Raw genomic sequence first — 25248 nt, 5'->3', positions numbered from 1 at the left:
TCCATGCCCCTTTTCTCACCATGCTTTTGACTTGAATTTCTCTGATGGCACTGATGTTGAGCATTTTTAATGTGCTCCTTTTTAATGTGTTCATATATATATTTATATTTTTTTTCTGGAGAAATATCTAGTCAAATACTTTGCCCATTTTTGAATTAATTATTTGTCATCATTGAGTTTTAAAGATTCTTTATATATTCTGGACACTGGGACCTTATTGATTTGCAAATATTTTCTCCATTCTGTGGGCTGCCTGTTCATTTTTCTCTACGGTGCCTTTTGAGGTGCAAAAGTTTTCATTGTGATGGAGTCCAATATATTACTTTGCAACTTTTTTCTTGTGCTTTTGGTGATATATATAAAAAAATCATTGCCTAACCCAAGGTAATTAAGATTTATACCTGTTTCCTTCAAAGAGTTTTATAATGTCAGCTCTGAGTTTTTTGTCTATGATCCATTTTGAGTTAAATTTTTATATGGTGTTGATGTAAAGATCTAAATTCATCCATTTCCTTGTGGATATCCAGTTGTTCTAGCACAATTTGTTGAAAAGACTTGTTCCGCAATTGAACGGCATAGTAATTTTGTCAAAAATCAATCAGTCATAAATCTAAGAGTTTATTCCTCAACTCTCAATCCCAGTCCATTGATCCACATGTTTATTTGCTAGTACCACACTACTTTGGTTATTGTAGCTTTGGAGGTAAGTTTTGAAATCAGGAAGCACGTGTCCTCAAATTTTTTTTTTTTTAAGACTATTTTGACTATTTTGGATCCTTTGCATTTTCACATGAATTTTAGAATCAGCTTGTCACTTGGAATTATTATATGGATTGTGTTGAATTTAGAGATTACTTTGGGAGTAAAGCACAATCTTTTAAAAACATAAATCATATCTTTAATTCCTGCTTCCTATCTTACTTAAAATGGAACTCAAATTTACTGGCAAATTCATGAAGTCAACAGAGAAATCTAAATTAATCTGAAAGGGCAAGGTAAATCTTTGTTAATGAAATGACATTTGAACTGTAATCTGAAAGATAAGTATTGACAAATGGAAGGAGAAGAAAACTGAGTCAAGTCAGCATTTCTAGTGGAGAGAAAGGAGTATGTAAAGACCTTGCTGAATTCTTCATCTGTCTTCCTTGGGGTTTATCAAATTGATTTTTTCAAAGAACTAACTGATCTTCTTACTGTATATTTTCTATTTCATTAATTCCTGCTTTTATCTTTTTATTTTACTCCATACACTTTATTTGACTTTTATTTTCTTCGATCCCTCACTTTCTTTTTTTTTAAATGTACAAGAAAAATAAAATTATTACATTGAAAAAATAGTTTCAATTAACCAGAGACAAAAACATTGAACTTTGTAGCAAAATTCCCCTACCTTTGATATAGAGATTTATGTCACTAATTTTCAGCCTTTCATCTTTAATGATGTAAGTATTCAAAACTATCACTTTCTTGGTAAGCATTGCTTTGGCTGCATGCCACAAAATTTTGATATGTAGTATTTTACTTATAATTCAATCCAAAATATTACTTAAAATCTGTTATAATGTTATCCAGGATCCATGGGTTATTTAGAAGGTATTCCTTAATTTTCCTATTTATATTCTTGTTATTTAGCTTTTTCTCTTTTCTTGTTTATTTTTTGGTTGTACCCACACCATGTGAAAGTTTCCAGGCAAGGGATGGAACCCACATCACAGCAGGGACAACACCAGATGCTTAACCATTAGGCCACCAGGAAACTCCTTTTTAGCTCAAGTTTAATTTCACTTTGGTAAATGAACAACTGTTTATGAGTTTATATACTTTTAGCACATTACAACAATAATATTAATGATCTGGACAAAATAGATAATTCTCACACAGCGTCTAAACCAACAATTTCCACAGAAGAAAAAACTGTCAGCCTCCAAAAGCCAATAGTCCAGACATTTTCACTAAATAATTCTAACAACCCTTAAAAAACAAAACCCCAATGACATTTAGACTGTTCTAGAGCAGAGCACAAGAAGGAATGAATACTCCATGAAGTGAGTATAATATTAATGCTAAAGCCTGGAAAAGACTATGCACAGAAAGAAAACTACAGACCAATATCTCTTACAGATGTTGATGCAAAACCCTGAATTAAACAAGCAAACAGAACCCAGCCACACATTAAAGGAATTTGTCATAAAGGGGATTTGTCATAAGACTGTAGTGATAGTTAACTATTAGAAATTATGGCATTACAATAAAACAATACAATTCTTGCTTGGTTTAAGAAGAAAATGACATATTTACAGAGATACTAAAAAGACACTGAATACAAATTCAACACAAATTCTTAATAAAAATACTCAATAAAATAGAAACACACTTTCATTTTATAGATGAATAGGTAGGATAATCACTCAGCTCCAAAGCCCCAAAGCACGTTGCTTAGTAGGAAATCATTTGAGAGGTTTCCGCCAAAGTCAGGCACAAGACTAGGATGTCCACCACCACCACCACTAACACTGTACTGTAGTCATTAGCCAGTATAACTATGTGAAAGAAATAAATCTAAGGTATAAATATTAGAAAAGAAGAAATAATCCCATTTTCAGCTGATGTGATTGTACACCTGTATACCCATAAGCATGGACTAAAAAATTACTACAAGTAAGATAATTCAATAAGGCATAAATACATTAAATTAATAAATAATGAATCAACAATCTTTATATTTCCACACATTTGTATGTGTCTGTGTTTATAAACTTAAAAGAAAACATGCAAAATTTCCTTGAAAAAAACTTTAAAATATTTCTTAAGGACATAAAAGTAGAACAGATGGAAAGACATAATATGTTCTTGAAGAGGAAGCCTCAAAACCATAAAGATAACAGTTCTATCTAAATTTATAATTTTAATCCAATCTCAGTAAGTATACCAATAGTCTTTTTTCCCCAGAATGTGCCAAACTGATTATAAAATCTGTTTAGGGAAATAATTGTGTAAGAATACACAATAAAACTGCGAAAGCAAAAGAATGAGAGGTAGCTAGCCTATCAGAGAGAAAATATAAGGCCTCGATGTGGTGGTGGTGGATGGACAGGCAGACCAATTGAAGCAAAGAGAAATCATAGAAATATGAAGACTGAGAATATAGTTATAAGAGCATCTCAAATATTAAAACAATGAATTTATCAATAAATGACCATGGAATAACCTAAGAGTCATCAAGAAAAAGATAAAGCTGTATCAAATATTTAAATGTGTGGTAAAGATACTAAAATTTTTTTCTTTACTTCTTCTATAAAGAGGTAAGATGATCTATTTCTCCATACCTTTGAATATGAGCTGATCCTGTGGCTCCTATAGCCCATACAGTACAGTGGAGGTGATACTGTAAAAATCACAGGCTCAAGTGAGAACTCACCTGGGCTGGAAGCTTTAGCATATCTGGATATTCTGCCTCTTCTAGATACGACCAGAAACGTGGCTGAAGCCATTGTCTGGTAGTGTCAGTTCTCCCTGATATGGGCTTCTCAACAGGGGCTGCCTTAATACATGGCAGCTTGGTTCCAAGAAGTGCTTCATTACTAAGCTTCCAAGATGGAAGAACTGCCAGCTTAATTAAGGACTATGCCTCCAACAGGCAAAGCATCTCTCCAACCACTTTGACTGGGCAAAGTAGTCAGAGTTCCAGTCGAGAGTCAGTATAGAAAGGTAGTACACAGGATGTCAATATTTGCATACATGGGTCATTGGGGGAGTCACCAAACCAAGAGTCCGCAAAAACGTAAAAATGAAGCCATAATATTTGTAGATGAAAACATGAGAAATCCCTTTATAATCTTGGAATAGGCAGTCTTTCTTATTCTGACTCAAATTCCAGAAGTCATAAAAGCGAAGTTTGAGAAATTTGACTGCATTAAACATAAATAACATCTTCACATTAAAAAAAGTGAAGAATCAATAGCAAGCTGAGAAAAATACTTAAAACTCATGCAAGAGAAAAAAAATGCTAATCTTCCTAAGCATACAGTTTCAAGAAATAAAGAATAAAAAATCAATAATCAATAGAAAAGTGGGCAAAGAACATGTAGAGTGAAGAAAAAGAATGCCCCTTAAACATGGTAAAATACTCTTGATCTTACACTTATTTAAGAAGTGCAAACTAGAACCACTCTGAAACACCATCTTTCATGCATCAATTGGCAAAAATCCAAAGTTTGACAACATACTCTTTGCACAATTGGTGGGAAAATAAAACTGTACATTCTGATAAAAGCTATAAAAATGACAAATGTCGTTACCATAACCAGCAATCTCATTTGGAATTTACACAGTAGTTACACATGCAACACATGAACAAACAACCTATATGCAAAGTTTCAGGGACTGAAAAAAAAAATCAAGTGTCATTTATGGAGGCTAAACAAATTGGGGCATGATGGTCATTTTATGAAATACTATGTACTGGTAAAAAAAAAAAAAGGAATAAAGAAAGTCTGCAATGCAAAGATACACAGATTTTATGTTAAATGACAAAAGTTACGTGTAGCAGAGGATACATATAACATTTTTTCATTCTAAGATGTGCAATTTTTTTACATTTTAATATTTCTGACACTGTAATGTCTTTATAATCAATGTCATGCCATAGTTTAATTGCCAGCATTTTTTTCTTTAATGGGGATAGATCAAAGTATTGTGCATTTTACTGCATGATGTCTCAGGTTTGAGGAAATAAGGAAATACATTATTTTTGTGTAAGAAATGAGGCAAATAAGATCATATATTTGCATTTGTTGATATCGGCATCAAAAAACCTGGAAGGACACGTAAGAAACAGTGCTCTGTGGGAGCATGAGCTGAAGGGGTAGACAAGGTTATAGTTAGATGTGAAACTTCTTAACTTATAAATGTTTATTTTTTTTCTAATTTTTATTGCTTATCTAAAAATTAAGCTTTATTAAAATAAAGACATACACTGCAAAATCAATTTCAAAATATTGTTCAGAAGAGTCCACATTTGCTTTTTACTAACCACATCCTATTCTTGCTAAGAGAAAATCTGAATTTTGTCCAAACACTGAGAACCTACTGAGAGCTTTATACTTAGGATCTAAGTTCTGGAAAAAGGTCTGAGGTAACATCTAGTCCCTGTAGACATCATTAATATGTCTTTATGGCCAATACTAAATGAAAATATTGGTACCAAAGTATTGTTGCTGGAACTTCAAGTTTTTAATACAACAAAAAGCTAAAACATGACTTCAGGAAATGGGTATCTTATGGTCAATGGATATGTTTTATTTTGTTTAATGCTCCTGTCCTCAGTTTATCAAGATCACTTTCAATATTAAAATTTTGGCATAAAAAAAGATGAAGCCAATTGGGATTTGTTCCCTTTCTTGTGAACTTCAATACCGAAAAAGGACTTACTATAACATCCTTTTTCTTCTAGCTGAAATAACACATATCACCAAGATTTAATAGCCTGCACAAAGTCTGCTGGCCACTTACTATGTATGACAATAACCTCTGCCAGGCGTGATTCTATGTGCCCACACTCATAAAAAGTTATTCTACTGTTATCGTTAACTGCCAGCTTTCAGCATCAAAGTCACCTTCATTTGAAATCTCACAAACATTTATCTTAGGAAAAATAAAAAGTAATTCTAAGCACAATAATGAGGCATATTAAGCGGAGTAACTAGATAAAGGATGAGAGTACTCAAGCCGCCACCAAATATTTCACTCCTCAAGCAGCAAAACCATAAAGGTTTTAAAAAGGTTAAACAAAAGGAATCCCAGACATTGTGATTGCTACTTACTATGCATCATTCTCCTTGGAAGTACTTTCTGAGAATTTATTTGGTTTTTCACCCTCCTAATTAAACTTACTATTATTAAAATGCCTCCTAGTTGTTCACTAATGAGCAGATAATTTTCTAATTAGGAGATGTAAAAAATGAAAAAGCCTTAACAAAATAAGGAAAAAAATGTGTTCCTGAATTAATGTAAAATTACACCTTAACATAGACTTTGAATAAAGATATGATTTTACTTTTCAATTTAAAATAGACTAAAACTACCAACAGAGACATCAAAGTGAAGTTTAACAATTCTTGATCTTTACTGGCATGCACAGCATCCCTGACCAATTCATCTGATGTGTACTTTTAGTTAATGTATATTTTTCTTGAGAAAATAGATCCATTAAAATTAAATGGAGGACAAATTTAATTAGGCAAACCCTAATGTTTAATTAATCTCTGAAAGAAAATGAGATGTTTTTGGGGAAAAAAATTACCCAAATACATTTCAAAGAATTATTAAAATGCAGTAGCCCATTTTAACACATACACTAAAGAAAAAAAAAAGGGGGAGAATAACAGTAAAAGAGAACGAACTGTAATTTGTAAAAATTTAAGATTACTAAGCTATTCTCCAAGATATTAAAATTCTGAAAAATAATTATCTAGCCACATAAGTTTCCTGGCAGCACAAGTTTCTATACTCAATCTTTAAAAGCCTCAGAACTTTTCAGTTTTAAAATGAAAAGCGATACTGAATAGTTGCTAAACAACGTGTGTTAAGCAAATAAGACATTCTTAACAAATACTTTTTTTCATGATCCAGCTGACAGATGTACACCATTTACCATTTACCATGTCTTCCCCAAAACTGGATGTCACCAACTAGCGTGCAATTAATTGGTTATAACTGCGTTAATGCTCTCACTGTAGTGGCCAGCACCCAGAGGTCTGTGTCAGAGTCCTGGGGCAGGATGCCTGAATTCTCAATAGATCCTCCCTCTTACCTAGTCTATCGTTATAAATTTATCCTTTTAATGTGTACTTCGACTTGAAATACGCCAGGTAGCAGAATATGGTAATAATATCACTATTTCAAAATATAGTATATGCAAAAAATGCAATACTTTAAATAGACAGTTTCACTTTTTTTCAACTGATTGATAAAAAAAACTATAGTACTGCAGAGAGGTCATAATTTGACTCCCTTACACAGTCCATTCAGAGTCTTCAAATATTCTTAACAGTCTCTATAGTATCATGTAGCAACACAATTGCCCTAAAAGTGCATTTTAATTAGATTTTGCACTTCAAAGCATTTTCCATATAGAAAACAATTTTATGCAACTTATACCAATACCCTGAGATAAAAGAATAGCCAAAGGTTATATGTAAATTACTAATTATCTAAAGGAAGTAAAACTGATTTACTGCTTAATTCATGTTAGCTCATCTGTTAGGCAAATAACTATTCTGAAAGTAAAAATAAATTGTCCACAGCTATTAGAGATACATTTTTATATTCAATGCTATAATTCAAAACCAGTGTAAAAGCATAGTGTATTTCTCTCATTTTGATTAGAAAACCTGGGCTTTATATAGAATTATTTAAGCAACTACATAAGGCTTTTGAATGTCAAAGATAATGTTCCAATTATAAACTTGAAGTCCACAATGTCAGTACTTCAGTACTGTTATCTCACAGTAATAACGTGGAATGTTAAAGAAAAATATACTTTTATACAAATGTAAACATGCAATAAAGGATAATAAACAAAATTAAAGATATCTCACAGTAATAACGTGGAATGTTAAAGAAAAATATACTTTTATACAAATATAAACATGTGATAAAGGGTAATAAACAAAATTAAAGATAGGTCATTAAAGTTTAAGGCAGAGCAGCCCCCCCTCACCAATATAAAATGATACTCAAAAGGGAAATTTCTAATACAAATGACTACTTCTGGATTTTTAATTACAATTTTATACATGTTACTTAAAAATACTAACCACGTGTAGATTTTACATTTGGATGATATCGTACTTTAAATTATCAGCAATCGGAGAGTCTGTGTTTCAGAATCATTGGAAGTCACCTCCCAATGTAAGGAAATATGGCCAAGGTAAGGAAATAAAAACTGCTGTGAAGGCTCTGTAAAGACCAGACTTGAGTGCAAAAGTCTGTACCATCTTTTAACATGATGCCATCATACAAACTTGAAATTGCATGATAATAATGACTAGACAATTATACACTCTTTCTACACCAGCATAAACCTCATTATTTACATGTAATTTTTTTTTTTTGTCTTTTTGCCATTTCTTGGGCCTCTCCAGCGGCATATGGAGGTTCCCAGGCTAGGGGTCAAATCGGAGCCATTGCCACTGGCCTACGCCAGAGCCACAGCAACGCGGGATCCGAGCCGCATCTGTGACCTACACCATGGCTCACGGCAACACCGGATCCTTAACCCACTGAGCAAGGCCAGGGATGGAACCCGCAACCTCATGGTTCCTAGTCGGATTCGTTAACCACTGCGCCACGACGGGAACTCCACAGATAATTATTTTTTCACTTAAATGAAGGAGAATAACAGAAGTCAATTATTATTGTTTTCCATTTATTCATATTTCAAAGAATATACCATATGGTCTAAAGCAGTTTGCCAGTATTTTAATTTAACTCTCTAAGGTTATAATTTAGTTTGCTGTGCCTTAAATTTTTTTACTGAAATCCTCAGCAATCTTCCTTATGTGAGTATTATAAACTTGCATAAGAGCAGTGAGTTCTTGAGAGGTAATTTCTAGACAATGACAGTATGTGCCAAATGCCAACTTAGCATTACTTCTAATACAGCTGTGACTCTTGGAAATGAGAAGGAAAGGACTGCCTCTCTAAAGGGGACATCAGTATCAACCAGAATAGGCTTTCTCAAATTATTCTACTTTGAAGTGTCCTCTTTGATGGAGAATCCTTGTAATAGTAAACCACTACCAGTGATGAAGGGTGCACATTATCTAGACGTTTCAGTTTCTTATTGTTTTCATGTTCCTGTCTTCAATTTCTTACTGTTTTCATGTTCTTTGTAAAATGGATGGATTACTGGGAAAAACAAATTGTTCAGTTTGTGGAATTTACTGTAAAAGCACTTTTATTTTGAAATAAAAATACTATGTAAGTGATTGATATAACTATACATGGTTAAATAAACTAACTTTGGATAATTAATAAGGAATGCACTACAGTAACTATGTTCAGTCTTAATAAAAAATTTTGCTGGATGCAGATTTTCTTTACAGTTAGAATCAGTATAATATATACTAAAGGCTCACAAAGAGAATAAATTTTAGCTCATAAAATTATACATACTCTTCAATTATATATGAGGTTTAAACATATATATAAATGCCCAAGTATTAGTATACAGCTATCAAAAAAAAAAAAACACAATGAGAAAATTATGGCATATGCTTTAATTCGGGGCAACTCTTGTTATTTTAACAACTTACAAAATTTAATGATCTGAATATGAAATGCTGGTAATATAACACTCAAATTTCATTGTGCAAAAACCCTAGATGCTAACACAATTCAGAGAAATTCTACTTCCATCATTTCAAAATAATTTATGCAATACAAAAGATCATATACTGTTACTTTGAAAAAGATACTATTTTAGCCAAAGCAACTCAAATTCAGATAAAAGAAAAACCCTTTTACTAACCAGGAATTTAGATGTAAAAGAGAATATACTAGTCCTCAGTCATCTAGTAGATATAAAAATAAAACAAAAATGGATTTCCCCTTAAACTTTTGTTTCCTTTTTTATTTTGACCCACATAAATGAGTGTAAATGAGAACCATCTATGTTAGACTTCATGGATAAGATATAATTTACTTGCTGTGCTGTACTGTAGTTATAAGACTCCATTTACATTACAAAACACCAAAATTAAATAACCGGTTAAGACGTGTGATTTTTTTAAGTTCAGTCAACTATCTGGTTGCATGATCCAATGACTATTATTCAGTGTACAAGTGGAAAAATTAATTTTAGACTGAAACGCTGAACACAAAGCACAAGCTAAGGCAGGAGTGTGAAGTATATACACACTATAAGTACAAAGCCCTCGCTGATAGAGGAAACCGAGTCAACATAAAAAAAGGCCATATACATACAACAAACACCCTCTTAAAACTCATTTACACTTGGTGCTTTAAGCTCTCTTTCTCCTTCCATCCTCTCTCTCCTTTTTTCAACAGCTATTTTGAGATATTTATGTACAAGTCACCCAATTAAAGTGTAAATTAAATGTTATTTACTATATTCACAGAAATCTGCAGCAACCAACAAAATCTAACTTTAGATACTTCCATCACTGCTATCCAGCCCCTGACTCCTCACCCACCAGTCACTCCATAGCCCAAAACAGCCATGAATTTACCTTCTGTCTGTATTGATCCGTCTAATGTTGTCAAGGCCCACCCATTGTTATAGCATCTATCAGGATTTCATTCTTTTCTAACACAGTGTAATATCCATTTACAAATATCACACTATTCATCCACTCATCTGTCAGTGAATATTTGGGATGTTTGGCTTTACGGCTATTATGAACAATGCTGCTATAAATATTCGCGTACATGTTTTTCCATGCATCTGTGTTTTAATATCTCTTCATGTATACCAGGGAGTGGAACTGTTTGGTCAAAAGGAAACTTCAACATTTTGAGGAACTGCTAGACTGTTACAAAGTGGCTGCACCATTTTACATACCCTACAACAATGTAGGAGGGATTAACTTTCTTCACATTCTCATTAATTTATTGTTATCAATTACTATTAATGATATTGTTGAATATTAGTAATTAAGTGGTGATAATTATTGGTGAATAATAACACATATATAATAAAACACACACACACACACACATATATGTAGAGAGAGAGAGAGACATCCTAGTGGGTATGAAGTGGTATTCTATGGTTTTTACTGTTTAACTGGTGGGTAATGTTGCTGAGCAACATTCGAAAGTTTATTGACCATTTATATATCTCATATGGAGAAATACCCATTTATAATCCTTTGGCTATTTCTAATTGAATCATTTATCATCTTCCTACTGAGTTGTAAGAGATCTTTATGAATTCAGATAGAAGTTGCTTATCAGATAAATGATTTGCAAACATTTACTCTCATTTTTAGGTTGTCTTTTCACTTTCTTGATGGTTTTCTTTGAGGCACAAAGTTTAATTTGAGTATTTCCAATTTATCTTTTTTCTTCTGCCACTTTGCGGTTTCGGCGTCATATCTAAGATTGCAGGGTCAGGAAAATTATTCCTGTATTTTCTTCTAAGGATTTTATAGTTGTAGCTCTTACAAATAGGTATATTGATCTCCCCTAATTTAATTTTTGTAGATAATGTGAAGTATGGGTCAAACTTCATTTTTTACATGCGGCTATCCAGATGCCAAACATCACTTGCTGTAAATACTACTCTTTCCCCAATTTAGTTGTCATAAAACCCTTGTAGAAAATCAACTGACTGTAAATGTAAAGGTTTATTTACTTCTGCACTTTCAATTCTATTGATCATATGTCCATCCTTATGCCAGTATCTCACCAAATTGATTAATGCAGTTTTGCAGTAAGCTAAATTTAGCACGTCTGAGGTTTCCAGCTTTTCTCTTTTAAAAAAATTATTTTAGCAACTGGGGGTCCTTTGAATTTTCAGATGGATTTTAGGATTCACTTAATTTTTACAAAGAAGCCAACTGGTGTTTGGACAGGGATCACACTGAATCTGTAGCTCAGTTTGGGAAGTACTGCCATATTAACAATATGAAGTTTTCCAGTCTACCAATCAGAAATATTTTACCATTTATATAGGTGTTTCTAAGCTTCTTTCAACAATGTTTTGCAGTTTTCAGAGTATAAGTTTTATACTTATTTTCATAAATTTGTTCCTAAGTAATTTATTCTTATTGATGTTATTTTAAATCAAACTGTTTTCTTAGTTTTATTTTCAGATTATTCATTGCTAGTATATAGAAATATAATGGATTTTTGTATATTGATCTTATATTCGGAAACCTTAATGAAATCACGTATGACTTCTAATAATCTTTTAGTGGTTGGTTTCCTGAGGATTTTTACATACAAAGCATGTCATCTGCAAATAGAGATAGTTTTATTTCTTTCTAAACTGGATGTTGTTACCACATTTCCATGCCTAATTGCCCTGGCTAGAACATCTAGGTACAATGTTGAGTAGAAATGTTAAGAATGGACATTCTTTATTTGTTCCTGACGTTAGGTAAGAATTCTTTAAGTATGATGCATGCTAGCTATGGTTTTTTATGGACACACTTTACGAGGTTAAGTTTGCTTTCACTCCTAGTTTGTTGGGTGTTTTATAATAAAAGGATTTGGCTTCTGCTACCCATATATTGAGTTGGGAAGCGTTCCTTCATTTTCCTTTTTTAGAAGAGTTTGTGAAGGACTGTATTAGTTCTTTAAATGTTTAGGAGGATTCATCAGTCAAGCCATCTGAGCCTAGAATTTTCTTTGAGAAATTTTTTAAAGTAAACTTTATTGTATAACACTTTTAGATTTATAGAAAAATTGCAAAGATTTTTCAGAGAGTTTTAGTGTGTCCCGTTTCTTACCAGTATTATTTTGCATTGGTATGATCTATCTGTGACAATTAAAAAACCAATATTAATATGTTATTACTAACTGAAGTTGCTCCTTTATTCAGATTTCCTTATTTTTTAACTAATATCCTTTCTTACGCCCTAGGATCCTTTCTAGGACATGACATTTAGTAGTCATGCCTCCTAAGACAACAGTTTTGATGAGTACTGATCAAGTGTTTTTTAGAATCACGTGCTGTTGTTCAACTAGGACTGGTCTTTTTTTTTCTCATGATTACTTTAAAGTTATGGATTTGGGGGAAAAAGACCACAGAGATAAAATCCCATTCTTGTCACATCATATCAAAGATACATACCCAGAGAAAACCACGACTCACAAAGACACATGTACTCCAATGTTCATTGCAGCACTATTTACAATAACCAAGACATGGAAACAACCTAAATGTCCATCGACAGAGGAATGGATCAAGAAGATGTGGTACATATACACAATGGAATATTACTCAGCCATTAAAAAAACGAAACACTGGCACTGTTAGCAACATGGATGGACCTAGAAATTATCATGCTAAGTGAAGTCAGCCATACACTGAGACACCAACATCCAATGCTTTCACTAACATGTAGAATCTGAAAAAAGGACATACTGAACTTCTTTGCAGCACAGATGCTAACTCACAGACATTGAAAAACTTAAGGTCTCCAGAGGAGACTGTTTGGGGGTGGGGGGATGTGCCTGGGCTGTGGGATGGAAATCCTGTGAAATCAGATTGTTATGATCATTATACAACTACAGATGTGATAAATTCATCTGAGTAATAAAAAGTTAAAAAAAAAAAAGATACATACAATCACCATGACTAATCACTGTTGATGCTGACTTTGATCACCTGGCTGTGGGAGTGTTTACCAGACTTCTCCACTGTAAAGTGTGACTCAGTTTTACTCTCTTTACCCCATTCCACACTGTGTTCTTTGCAAGGAAGTCACTACGTTCAGCTCAAACTTAAGGAAGGTGCAGTTACGTTCTACTTACTTAGGGTCAAAGTATCTACATAAATTATTTGGAATTCTTCTGCACAGAAGAACATAAATTCTCTTCCATTTATTTATTTATTCAATAATTTATTTATATCAGTATTGGTTCATTGATATTTATTTTATGCACCAGGTTATAATAAAATGTTACTTTGTTACTCAACTTGTTTCTGTTTTGATTATGGGAGCTGTCTCTGGTGGCTTTAGTGTCCCTTTGACATATTCCCATTGTTGCAGAGAGTGTATGTATGTGTGCGCAACTCCTTACATACTGGCACTCCAAGAAACTTAAAATTCAGCTTGTGTATTTCCTGTTTCAGTCCCAGAATTAGCCAATTATCAAAAAACCCCAGTTCTTTCACTGGAAAATCCTATTTCAAAAGCATGATCTGGGCACTACATGTGCTTGTTGCAGACAGAATGTTGATCCCTCTAGTGGGAAAATTTTAAACTAATAATACAATCTTTTTGTTCTTATACGTGTAATTCAGATTTTAGATTTCTTTTTGAATCAATTTTGACAGTTTTTGCGCCTTTCTGGGCATTTCCCATCTCCCCTTAATTGTCTATTTTGTTGGCATATAGGTGGTCTTAGAAGCCTTTTTAGTTCTGGAAGGTCAGTCTCTTTCCTTCCTGATTTTAATAATTTGAATCTTCTCTCTTTTATCTTGGTCAGTTCAAGTGGTTTTTTTTTTGTGTGAATTTTGTTGATCTTTCAAAGAAACAGATTTGTTTTCATTGATTTTCTCTATTTTTCTGTTCTATATCATTAATTTCTCCCCTAGTCTTATTTCCTTCATTTTATGCTAGCTATATATTTAGTTTGTTCTCCTTTTCTAAGTGTCTTAAGTTGGAAGGTTAGATTATTGATTAAAGACTTTTTTTGCTTTTAAATATTTGTATATATTTTCCACTGAGTATTGCTTCAGCGTCTTCCCATAAGGTCTCAGTATTGTGTTTTCATTTTCATTTATCTTCAGGTAATTTTTTATTTCAGCCAGCATTTCTTCAAATGCTTTTCTGTTGTTGTTGCTCCTTTTTCTCCTTTCCTTCTGATACTCCTACTTTGCAAATACTGGTGCACTTAATGGTGTTCCATATTTCTCTGAGGCTGTACTTCCTGTTTCATATTAACTATATTCTTTATATGTCTCTATTGATCTGTCTTATCAAGCTGAGCCTCTAATAAATTTTTCATTGTGGTTTTGTACTTTTCATTGACCGATTAAAGTATAGTTAATTTACAATGTTGTGTTAGTTTGTGGCATACAGCAAAGTCATTCAGTTATATATTATTTTTCACATGCTTTTCGCTTATGGATTATAATAGGATATTGAATATACTTCTCTATGCTATAGTAGGACCTTGTTTATCTAGTTTATATAGTGTAGTTTGTATGCACTAATCTCAAAATCTAAGGTTATCCCTCCCCCACTGTTTTCCTCTTTGGTACCATAAGTTTGTCTTCTATGTCTGTGAGTCTGTTTCTGTTTTATAAATAAGTTCATTTGTGTCATATTTTAGATTTCACATATAAGTGATATCACACGGTATTTGTCTTTCTTTTTCTGACTTACTTCACTTAGTATGAGAAATTCTAGGTCCACCCACGTTGTTGCAAATGGCATTATTTCATTCTTTTTTTGTGGCTGAGTAGTATGCCATTGTGTATATATACCAGATCTTCCTTATCAGTTAATCTGTCGATGGACATTTAGGTTGTTTCCATGTCTTGGTTATTGCAAATAGTGCTGCTATGAACATTGAGGTGCAGCTACATTTTCAAATTATATACAGATGCACAGGAGTGGGAGTGCTGGATCATATGGCAACTCTATTTTTAGTTTTCTGAGGAGCCTCCATACTGTTCTGCACAATGGTTGAACCAATTTACATTCTCACTAACAGTATAGGAGGGTTCCCTTTTCTCCACACTCTCTCCAGCATTTATTTATAGAATTTTTAATGATGCCCATTCTGACTTTGAGTTTTGGTTTGAGTTGGTACCTCATTGTAGTTTTGATTTGCATTTCTCTGGTAATTAGCAATGCTGACCATCTTTTCATGTTTTCATGTGCCTAGTGGCCACTGTAATGTCTTCTTTGGAGAAATGTCTATTTAGGTCTTCTGCCTATTTTTTTATTGGTTTCCTTTGTTTTTTTGTTATTGAGTTGTATGAAGTGTTTGTACATTTGGAAATTAAGCTCTTGTTGGTCATATCCTTTGCAAATATCTTTTCACAGTCCACAGGATTTTTGTTGTTTTTGTTGCTGCGCAAAAAGTTTCCAAGTTTGATTAGGTCCCACTTGTACTTTTCAATTCTTATTTTCCAGTAAGTCTCTCTCTCTCTTTTGTAATTTCTCTCTCTTTATTGATATTCTCTATTTGATGATGTATTTCCTTCCTACTTTCCTGCCCTTCTTTGACCATTGTGTCCTTTAGTTCTTTGGACATATTTATAGTGGATAATCCTAAGTCTTTGTCATTTAAATCTGACAGCAAGTTCTGTTGCCTGCTATTTGTCCTGTGTATGCCACAATGCCATCTTTTTCTGCATGTCTCACATTTTTTTGTTGAAAAATACTGACATTTTAGGTAACAGATTGCAGCAACTCTGGATAGTGATTCCTTTCCCTTTCTCCCACCTCCAACACACAAGGCTTAATGTTTCTATATGCTTATTTGTTTAGTGACCTGGTTGGACTACTTTAATGAAGTCTGTTTTCTCTGCAGTCCAGCTTGTGATGTCTGCCCCACAGAGAATGCAGTTTTGGACATGTGCACAGTCACCTGGGATGACTGTGGTTTTATCAGGGCTCTCTGACTGTTTCTTTCCCAGAGTTGTCTATTAAGCTACCTGCCTCTTTGGATATCCCACACTCAGCAGTTAGTCTCATGAGTAAATGACCGATTATTGTTTTTGATAATGCTCCCTAATCTAATCCACTTAATTTGGGGTAGATTGTAAGGGTAATATTTGACGCCAGTGTTTAATGTATTTTTACAGCCCCTGGAAGGGTCTTCTTAACTTTCTCTATCCCTGGATCTTTCTGATAAGCTTCTAGCTGATTCACGGTTTAGGTGTTGCTCTCATGGAAAAATCAGTCTCCTCTATATTGCTTACCATGATAATCCCCACTTTTTTTCAAGAAAAGCATTAGAATTTATCCACCATTTGTTCCAAATAAAGTCAGTTCACTTAAAGGGAGCTTTAAGCTCTCTGTTCTCACAGCCTCCCTCTCATCCTAGCACAACTCTGTGCCACCGCTCCAAGCTGGTGGGGTGAAAAGGGGCTCATTTTCTCTCTTGAATAACTCATCTAATTCATGAAGATAGTGCTAGACAGGTGTGCTAGCCTCTTGTGTACTGGCAGAAAAAGTGCTCTTGTGTCTTGTGTGTCTTCCTCTTTTATAAGATCAGTATTCCCATCATGACTGTACCAACCTCATGTCAACCTAAACGCCTCACAAAGGCCTACTTCCAAATACCATCACACTAAGGTTAGGGCCTCAAATGTGAGCATTCAGTTCACAATATTAGCATTAAATCGACTGCCGCAGGATTTAATTCTCCTCTCACGGTGATATATCCAGTCTCGTGGTTTTAGATGCCATCTACATCCATACACCGAGGTTCCCAAATTTATCTCTCCTGTCCAGATCTATTTTCTCATGCCAGAACCAACTCTTGCCTCCTTGATTTGTCTAATTAAATGTCTAATAGATGGCTCAAACTTAACACGTAAAAATGAACTCCTATCATCTAACTCTTTTACTTACAATCAACTCCATCTCAGTTGATGGCAACTTTTAACTCCATCTCAGTTGATGGCAAGTTTTGCTCAGACACAAACCTTGAAGTCATGCTTATTTTAACACGCATTTGAAGCCATGATTGGTTTATTTCTTTCTCATACCACCACATCCATCTCAACCTCTTGTTATCTTCAAAATGTACTCATAACCCAATCACTTCTTGCCATATCTACTGCCACCTCTTGATCTAAGTCATCATCATCTCTCACTAGGTACAGTACTTGTAACCTCCTTATGAGTCCTATATCTACAGGTGTCTAGCTATAGGTTAATCTCAACACAGCAGTAGAATTACAGTTTAAAAGCAGGTCCTTTTAACTCAAATCACTTAACTCCTCTAGGGAAAACCCTTCAATGGTTTTCCATCTATGAGTAGAAGCCAAAGCAAAGTTACAATGCTAATGGTGCATATTAGAATCAACTGAGGACTTAAAAATAGGTACACCAAGCTGAGCCTGAAAGAAATTATGATCTATAGGCCTGGTGAGGGTTGAACAGTGGAGTGGCACCCATGGATACACAGATCTACAACTGATTCTAAAAAGCCTGCTGGATTGAGAACCACTGTGTTAGAGTAGATACAGATGAGGAAAAGAATCCAAGATAAACAGGAATTACTAATATGAATGCATAATATAATGCTAATCATTCTTTATAGTGCATATCAACAACAATATCAGTGAACATTTGTTGATGTTGGGAAAGTGTTAGTAGGGTGAGTATTTAGCATGTATTAAGAAATTTATTCTATAAACCTTATAAAGTAAACCATACAATCTTTTATTGATTCTAAGACATATTTTGTTTTCACATTTTATTATCTCTGAAATCTGATGTGTCTTACAATGTATGAAACTGTACACCCAATACTGGCCAGGTGGCAGTTATGATATGGTTATCACTGTTTGCACAGAAACAAACTTGATTATTCTAGTTCAATGATACTATGTTAGAAAAACAAAACATTTTTCCTAAGTTAAGCACTGATTTCTGAAAAATTGACTACAAATGTAAACAAGGTATGATAATACCTTAACCAATTTACTTTGCTTCTAATTCCCTTTCAGTGTATATATGTGACTGATATATAATACAATCAATATCTAATTAATTTTTTTTTTTTTTTGGGCCAAGCCCACAGCATGTGGACGTTCCCAGGTCAGGGATCAAAGTCATGCCACAGCAATGACCCAAGCTGCTGCAGTGACAATGCTGGATCCTTAACCCACTGCACCACAAGAGAACCCCTATATCTAATTAATTCTATAACAGTCCTTTCAGTAAGTATAAAATAAACATTTTTAGAGATTAAGTCCTCATCAGTTGCATCATTTGAAACTATTTTCTCCCATTCTGCAGGTTGTCTTTTTGGGGGTTTTTTGGTGGTTTCCTTTGCTGTGCAAAAGCTTTTAAGTTTGATTAGGTCCCACTGGTTTATTTTTGTTTTTATTTCTGTTACCTAAGGAGAGGGACCTAAGAAACATCTGTAAGGCTGACGTCAGAGAAAGTTTTGCCTTTGTTCTCTTCTAGGAGTTTTATGGTGTCTTATCTTATGTTTAAGTCTTTAAGCCTTTTTTTTTTCTTTTTTTTTTTTTTGTCTTTTTGCCTTTCTAGGGCCGCACCCATGGCATATGGAAGTTCCCACGCTATGGGTCTAATCGGAGTTGTAGCTGCTGGCCTACACCACAGCCACAGCAAACTCGGGATCCAAGCCACGTCTGTGACTTACACCACAGCTCACGGCAATGCCGGATCCTTAACCCACTGAGCGAGGCCAGGGATAGAACCCGCAACCTTATGGTTCCTAGTCAGATTCCTTAACCCCTGAGCCATGACAGGAATTCCAAGCCATTTTGAGTTTATTTTTGTGCATGGTGTGGTTCTAGTTTCACTTATTTGCACGCTGCTATCCAGTTTTCCCAGCACGACTTGCTGAAGAGACTGTCTATTTCCCATCTTATATTCTTGCCTCCTTTGATGAAGATTAACTGACCAAAGCTTTATTTCTGGGTTCTCTATTCTGTTCCATTGGTCCATATGTCCGTTTTGGTACAGTGCTATACTGTCTTGATTACTGTAGCTTTGTAATACTGCCTGAAGACTGGGAGAGTTATGCCTCCTGCTTGTTTTGTTTTGTTTTGTTTCATCAGGATTGCTTTGACAATTCTGGGTCTTTTATGGTCCCATAAAAATTTTTGGATTGTTTGTTCTAGTTCTATGAAAAATGTCATAGGTAATTTAATAGGGGTTGCATTGACTCTGTAGGTTGCTTTGGGTTATATGGCCATTTTAAGGATATTAATTCTTCCAATCCAGGAGCATAGAATAGCTTTCCATTTCTTTGAATCCTATTTAATTTCCTTGATTAATGTTTTTCACTTCTCAGCATATAAGTCCTTCACCTCTTTAGTCAGGTTTATTCCTAGGTATTTAGTTTTTGGGGGTGTAATTTTAAAAGGTTTTGCATTTTCATATTCCTTTTCTAGTATTTCATTGTTAGTAAAGAGAAACGCAACCAATTTCTGAATGTTAATCTTGTATTCTGCTACTTTGCTGAAATCATTGATCAGTTTGAGTAGTTTTTGTGTGGAGTCCTTAGGGTGTTCTATATATAGCATCATGTCATCTGCATAGAGTGACAAATTTACCTCTTCTCTTCCAATCTGGATACCTTTTTTTCCTTTTGTTTGTCTGATTGTTGTGGCTAGGAGTAAATCAACTATAACGGCATTTATGTTGGAAATATGGTTTCCAGATTGAGCATATAAAAACAGAGGATGCCCTTGTGATTTTGATTTTTAGATCAATAACGAATAGTTTTAGTATAAAAACACAGACATGCATATATACATTGGACACGCACATAGATGGATACATTTGTATATAAAATTTTACAGTTAATCTGCTTAAAATTTATTGAGAGGAAATCAAAATTCCTGGCAACTTTTTAACTTGTGTAAATAACTGGTTCTAAATTAAAGATTAGGAAATAAAATAAATTTTAAAATATGATTTTAGGCAAACTTTTCATATAGTATATAAATATATGAAAAACAATTCTAAAAGTTTTCATCTTTTTTTAGAAATTAATTCTACATACAGTTATGCAACCAGAAAAGCTTTTGATATACTATATCTTCCCCTCTCAATGTCACCACAACAAAGTAAATCAAGGTCTTCTTTAAGAATTGTGTACATGTGTGTATCTTATTGAAAATATTTTAAAGGCATGAATTCCCTAAAAATGAGTTCCACGTCTTTTTTCTTTACAGCTGCAGCATTTATCAATCTGTCTGGAATACTGCAGGAGACTAATACAACTTTGTTGAATTGAGCAAAAGGAAAGCACTACACGTACAATATCTCTAGGAACGGGTTTAAAAGGCGAGAGTCAGTTATCTTGCAAATCTCCCACTATATTGGACTTCTCGATTAATATCCCTAAGTAAAATTATGCTAATTTTAAAAACTATGCTGAGCATCAGTAACTTCTAGTCATATACAATAAAGTGAAGAAATTTAATGCTAACCACTATATTTTGCAATTTAATAAAAGAAAATGATAAACCAAAAAAAAGTTGATACTGAGCCGATTAACTGCAAAGACAGACATTTATTTGAAATTTTAAAATTTCTTGCTTTTTTGACAAAGGGACACATGTTATGAAAAGTTTTATCTAGATATTGAAGTGTTGAACCATGAAAAATAAAATACAGATTCTTAAAATATTGAGAAACTTTACGGGAAGTTTCATACATACAGTACCTAATTTTCATTTTTCCACCCAAAAACATTTTCCCATTACTCTCTTCACTCTATGCCCACTCCCATCTCGTTAAAGAAATTATATGTCTAAATAGGTAGAGTAACTCACTTTGTAAACATTGATGCATTGCATTAATAATACATATTTTTTCTTTTCAGGACCATGGCCATGGCATATGCAAGTTCCCAGCTAGGGGTCAAATTAGAGCTGCAGCTGCTAGCCTATGCTACATCCACAGCAGCAAAGGATCTGAGCCACGTCTGCGACCTACCCCACAGCTCACAACAATGCCGGATCCTTAACCCACTGAGTAAGGCTGGGATCAAACCCGTGTTCTCATGAGTACCAGTTCTGTTTGTTACTGCTGAGCCACAACAGGAACTCCAGGAACTCCTGCATTAATAATATTTAGACGAAGAGTCTCCACTGTGGCTCAGCAGATTAGGAACCTGACTAGTATCCATGAGGACATAGGTTCAATCCTTGGCCTTCCTCAGTGGGTTAAGGATCCTGCCATTGCTGTGGCTGTGGTGTAGGCCAGGAGCTGCAGCTTTAATTACACCCCTGGACTGAGAATTTCCATATGGGGTGGGTGTGGCCCTGAAAAGAAAAAATAATAATAATATTTAGATGAGAACGCATTTACCATAAAGTTAGCCTCTCAGAGAATATTTTATCATTAGTTTTTACTCATGCCATATCCTTAGTAAAGTATTATTTAATGACATTATTATTTCTTTTCTCTCTTTTGTGGCCATTAAGCAGATACAGATGGAATTCATGCATTTGCCTCAAGAAAAGTAGCTTGCTACTCAGAGCTACTATACTACAATTGATGGGTTCTAGTTTATTATTTTAAACACAAACCCCATGTTGATTACACCAAGTTTAATTTAGGTTTTATGCTGTGTGACTGTGAAATGTGCAGGAAAGCAGAGCATCGTGAACACAGGGTACGTTACTCAATGGACATTCCTATCCCAGGCAATGTGTTTTGATTGATTTTTAAGCACTAGAGATGCATACTATTCTATGAAAGATCAGCAAATAATGTGGTAACACTATACATATATTTTTATTTAAAGAACTGTAAGTTTAAGAGAATTAAAGAAGGAAATGTTATCATTCAAATACACAAACCCATTAGTAATATGAAGTTGATTAAAAATAACCTTAGCTTTGCTGGTATGATCTATTATTCTATAGATTTTTCAGCTGGATTTTAATGGATGCATACTACAGTTAAACTGCCCCAAATATAGAGGAATAAATGTTGTCAACTGAAAATTTTAATCTCCTGGAATTACTAAGATGTGCATTATATTTTTTGTGTATGTTAGTCAGGTATAAGATTAAGTATCTTTGTTGCAAGAAATAATTATAATATTTGGTGAGTTTGTGTCTTATACCTATTAAAAATTCAAATTTTAGTTCAAACATGAAGATTACTAAGTATGACAGTACTATCTCTAAAGTCTCCTTTTAACAAGTACTTGATCCTAGCAAATGTTTTTGTAATACAATGACTATTTATCAGAAATTGAATGTGCCATTGAAACTCAAGGTTTTCAATACCTCTGCAATAAGCACACACTATAAAAATGAACACATCTTCCTCCTATATTATAATATTTCGACTGATCAATGTCCACTTACTGTTTCCATTCATTAGCACAGCATCACACCACACAATACACACAAAAATTTCACATTTTAATTGGGTTATTATCATAGAAATGAGTTTGGAGTGCCTATATGAAGAGGTAATAATTAAAGTCCTTTATAGTTACATTTTTGCGTTTGTAAGAGTCCCTGAATTCTAAAGGGTATTATTCAAAGGCACATTATTAAAGGGCTTCTGATATTAAAATCATAAGACAAAAAAGTATGTGTAATTATGAGAATCCAAAGCTTTGAATAGTTAAATATTTTTAAAAAGTAATATGTCTGGCTGAATTATACAATATATTCAAAAAGTCCAAAGGTCATTTTCAAACAGCCCTTAAATTTAGAAAAGCAAGTAGTACAATTCCTATGACAAAATTACGGAAATACTAAGAAGTAAGAACCTTTTGAATAATCTTCATTTACTGTTACAGGTAAATTGTTTGCCACTCTATTCCGCACAGAGGTCCTCTGAGGTTTACAATAATTGACGTCTTAATGTTTTGGAGAAAGTAAAATCTCCATACAAAAAAAAATATATTGAGGTCTTTTCCTTTGGGGAATATTAGTGTTAATCTAGTAGTTACAACTTTAAAAAGAGAGAGAAAAATAATTTTTATCTCCATTTACATAAAATCTATAAATGTGATTATCATATTAGCTACGATTAGTGTAGTAAAAAGTCTTTGGGCCTCGAACACTAAAATGATAATCCCTTAATAATATGAAAATTATTAGCTAAATGCATGTCTAATAGTCAGCAAAATAACATCATCTTTACTTTGGCCATCAATATATGAATGGTTTCTAAGACATTTAGAATTTTGCGTTTAAACAATTTAATAAAATTAAAAATGATAAAATTCCTCAAAATATTTTTTAACATATGATACTGCAACATGACATGACCTCTCCACAGGACAGATTCTGTATCTTGGTAGAGGCAGCAAATTAAGTGCAAACACTATTAAATTCTTTAACAAGACTCACTACCTAGAAAAGTTCTGGAAAGAAAGGCATTGCATTGAGGACTCTCAAGAGGACATGGTAACAATTAGAAGCATGGATTAGGACTGGCCCAGAGGTTCCTCATCTAATTCTCCCTCCCTTTTGCTCCCTCGTTCTCATGTGCAACACATACTCTGAAAGATTTTCAATTACAATCCAAAAAATAAATTCTTATTTGTATTTTACAATTTAAAGTAAATGCTTGCCAGGGCTTCCGGTAAAATGCAATAAAAACCATGACTACACTGAGATGATATGACAGTAACCAAAAGCAATTCGTCATTTGGAAAAGTGTGACTGTTTTATAGTTAAATGAATCATTCCCGTTCTTCTTCTCAAACACTTAATAGTTTCTAAACTTTAATCGTTACATATAAACATTCCTGGAGCTCCAGGAACTCATCCTGAGAATAAGTTACATAATACAGTCTCTTCTCTTTGAGAGGAAATTCAATTAGACCACTTACTCAGCTAGTTAATGGCAGAGTCATACACAGATCTTTTCACAAAACTGTATTTATACTCAGTTACATTTTATAAACTTTAGAAATCTGATATTTAAGCATTGCTAGACACAATGAAGTGAAAAACCCAGGTTCCCTAATTGATCCTGACTACTCTTCTAATAATTAGAGGCATAAGTTGTCACTTGCACTATTCCATATGGAAAGTCTTCATACTGCTTGCGTACCAATTGTTTTATCTTTCCTAAAATCTATACTTTTACCTTAAAAACTGTCCAGCATGTGTAGAAGATTGTTTATTCCACAAGGAATTCTACCTTTTGCAAAATATCTATATATTTATATTTTAAAAGATCCTTTTAAATTTGGCTACTTTTTATCATACCAAGTTAAATTCTCACTTACATTGCACTGACCATATATATAAAATCAGAGAGGTGGAGAGAGTTAGAACACATAATTTATTTGCAGGGGAGTAGTGTGAAGTTTGCAAATATATTATAGATAGACACTAAACTTTGATGGGTGTTTGAAAACAGAATAATTATGAAAAACTCATGTCATTCTCTAATTCTCTAATTTGGAATATTCTGTATTGCTTTTAAATATAATCATTTTATATATGGAAAACAAGAAGGTAAGTATTATACCTCTGCTATATATTGTTTCACAACATTAAACATATAAAATATATTAGAAGCAATAGCAAACAGAATACTAATAATACTAATATTAATAGAATATAAGAGGATACTAATAAAAACAGAAGCCTGTATTATGATTATATGACGCATAGAACAGTAAATCTACTGCACACTTAGGATCCTCGTATTATTTATATTTCTTGGTTCCTTTCAATTAACTAAGACAAAGAAACTATATTTATCAAATATATTTATATCATTAGTTGTTCTGTAAGAGTGTTACTGTTTTCATGTATTTTAAGATTCTAAGAGACATACCTGATTAATTTTGATATAGAAATGTATCAAATTGAGATGCAATTCAAATATACTTGGA

General features: G+C 33.5%; 1 protein-coding gene across 1 annotated transcript in view; it reads right to left on the bottom strand.

The window, feature by feature from the left end:
* Window positions 1-25248, bottom strand: part of ATRNL1 (attractin like 1) — a 765538-nt gene that overhangs the window by 360781 nt on the left and 379509 nt on the right. The window lies entirely within an intron of this gene.

The sequence above is a fragment of the Phacochoerus africanus genome, chromosome 15 (assembly GCF_016906955.1).
Source record: "Phacochoerus africanus isolate WHEZ1 chromosome 15, ROS_Pafr_v1, whole genome shotgun sequence".
NCBI lineage: Eukaryota > Metazoa > Chordata > Mammalia > Artiodactyla > Suidae > Phacochoerus > Phacochoerus africanus.
This window is presented reverse-complemented; position numbering and strand designations above follow the sequence as displayed.